We start from the raw sequence: 3,276 nt of genomic DNA, 5'->3' as shown, positions 1-3,276 counted from the left end.
GATCAAAGGCCCAACATACGTATAACCCAATCCTATATTTATTTCTAAAGAAATAAGCCCATTTCGGTGATGAATCTGCATCACAACGTGTGTACATTATGACCCTCCCCAGATCCTGTAGTGGTGGGAGTCTCGTGCACTGGGTATGTCTTTTTTTACATCTATTCACAGTCATAATTGTTGCTAGTCCTAGATTATGCATGTCTTTCTCTTCATTTCTCCTGGATTTATTTTAGGCCTACCCTTAGCTTTGTTAGTTCCTTCAATTTGGATAAAATCACCCTCTGTACTTTAGCATTCACAGCCCTCTGTTGAACAATTCCATGCCACCCTCAACGACTTTCTCGCAAATTATTATGTATTGGAGCTACTCTTAAATTAGCTTTAATTTGTTCATTCCTTATTTTATCTTTTCTAGTTTTACCACTCATCTATCTTAACATACTCAATTCAACTATACTAAGTTTGTGTATATGTTTTTTTATTGTCCAACATTCAACTCCATACATCATTGTTGGTCATGTAAAATTTTCTTTTGACTTTTAGAGGAATATATTGCAATCACATAACACTCTGGAAGCACCCTTCCATTTCATCAATCCTATTCTAATTCTTTGTGCAACATAATCTTCTATTTCTCCTTTATTTATGTTGGAACCTAGGTATGTAAAGTTTTCACTTTTTGGTAACTCCCTATCATTATCTTTCACCACCCCACATTTAATCCCATTGTTACTCTATTTATTCACCATATAATCTGTTATTGTCCTTATACTCATCTTAAAATCTTTTGATTTCGAGGTTGATCTCCATAATTCCAACTTGGCATTTATCCTTGCTTTTTTTTCATCTACCAAAATAATATCGTCAACAAAAAGCATACACCAAGTGATCTAATCTTGAACGTCTCTAGTCTGCTCATCTAGCCCAAACAAACACGGGCTCTAATCCTTAATGTAATCCAATTGTAATTGAGAATTCACTACTTTGTACCCCACCATTCTTATATTTGTCACTACACCATTATACATATCTTTAACTATGTCTACATACTTCCTCGAAAACGACATTTGCCAAATTAACTCTCTGAGGACTCTATCATAAGTTTTTTTCGTGGTCAATAAAGACCATATTGAGATCATTCTTACATTTATTTTTAAATTTCTTTAAGTTCTCTCTCCTTTTTAAGTTCCATCATCTTATCCTGAGGTAAATAATCTCGCATTTCATATGATTTGACATTTTAAAACATATCTATGACTATAATCTATGTTACATGGTTAAGCTCTTCCCAAGTATAACCATGGTTTAAAGTATCGGTCTTTGTCATATCGTATCGGTATCGGTCGGTGCCGATACGTATCCTTTTTTAAAAAAAAAAATATTTATATGGCTCGATTGATATCGTATTGTTTAGCCCATACAAATCGATACTTACGATATGTACGTTAAAGGGTTCTGCCTGAGTATTAATACGTATCGGTATGTATCAACCAATACGACTGGATACATACCGATACGGTCGATGCCAACCGATACACATCGATACGATCATTAAAGGCCAATGTGACTCCCAACTGAGACTCTCAAAACTTGCCTTTAACCAAGTTTTTAAAAAAATTGGAGTTGGGGGTTCTAATCTACACTCAAACAATTCAAAAGGTGTTATAAAAACTTAGTTTGAATCATTCAACAAGCTGAGATCAGAGATTGAAGGAGATTTCACAGAAAAAGTTAGGTTTCAGAAAAACTTGATCTTTCTGTTTAAATCATGGTTTTCTAATCCTATTTTATGCTATAAATCGATAGATTTAGGTAAAACTAAGTTAGCTGATGCTTCAAACTTGAATTTGTTAGGATTTTTACTCAAGTGAAAGTCTCTTGTCTTGTTATACGTTGTTCTCCATTTTAGTGTTTATGCATGATACATGTTATATATTGCTTATTTATATTGTTTTTTGTTTCAAAAGTGTATTTCCATGTATATCTTTACTATTTCCATGCGTATCTATAGCGTACGATATGTATCTTAAAATCACCCTTCCGATACAATACCCGATACGATACTTTAAATCTTGCGTATAACCTTACAATCTGTATATTTAACGGCAACATCAACAACATAGCCTTATTGCAACTAAATTGGGTTGGCTATATGGATCCTTGCTCTTCAATCAGCACTATTCGAAGTCATACATGAAACGAGGCCTAAGCTATGCATGTCTTTCATCACCACTTCTCTTATGGTTAATTTAGACCTACCCGTAGCTCTTTTACATCCTTCCATATTTACAAATCACTCCTCCAGACGGGAGCATCCTAAGGCCTTTGTTGAACATAACCATGCCACCTCAAACGGCTTACTTGTAGCTTATCTTGTTTTGGATGTAACCCCAACTCAGATCGAATATGGTCATTCTTTATTTTATCCTTCCTAGTTTTGCCTCACATCCATCTTAACATCCTCATCTCCGCTACACGTTGTTTATCTGTATGACACTTCTTAACTACCCAACATTCTCCACCATACATCATAGCCGGCCATATAACAATCCTATAGAATTTTCCTTTTAAGTTTTAAAGGAATACACCGATCACACAATACTCCGGAGTCCGGACTCATCTCTCCACTTCATCCATCCTATTTCAAGTCTTTGGGAAACATCATCCTTTATATCACCTTCTTTATTTATGATTGAGCTCAGACACCTAAAATAATCACATTTTAGAATCTCCCTTTCATCAATATACACCACCTCATTAACTGCCTAGTGTAACTAAAGTTATAGACCATATACTCCGTCTTTGTTCTACTAGGCCTTATCCACACAAACAATAGAGAATCTTCATATTTTTCGCCCTTGCATTCCCTACAATTTTCTTAGCTTCATTCTTGGCAAATTTATACTTTTCTAGATCCTCTACCCCTGTAGTCCTTTGCCATGTCTTAAAACTAGCTCGTAAAGTTCGTTGCATCATCTTTATATGATATCCTATCAACTCTTATTGTTAAAAGAAGTCTATTTGGCTACTATTTTTGCCGTAGATTATTAAATGTTCTTTTTTTTGAAACATGTGTTTGCTATTGTTGATAAATTATATGCTTGATAAATCATACACAACACAAAGTTCTAAAATTGAAGTCCTCTCCTCATTCCTATCTCCAAAGCCATATCCTCTATGAATTCTTTCATAGTCTTTGCTATCTCTTCCAATATGTATACTTAAATCTCCTCCTATATTAATCTTTTCACCTTGACTAATTCCGTGAACTAA

The sequence above is a fragment of the Telopea speciosissima genome, chromosome 2 (genome assembly GCF_018873765.1).
Source record: "Telopea speciosissima isolate NSW1024214 ecotype Mountain lineage chromosome 2, Tspe_v1, whole genome shotgun sequence".
Classification (NCBI taxonomy): Eukaryota; Viridiplantae; Streptophyta; class Magnoliopsida; order Proteales; family Proteaceae; genus Telopea; species Telopea speciosissima.
This window is presented reverse-complemented; position numbering follows the sequence as displayed.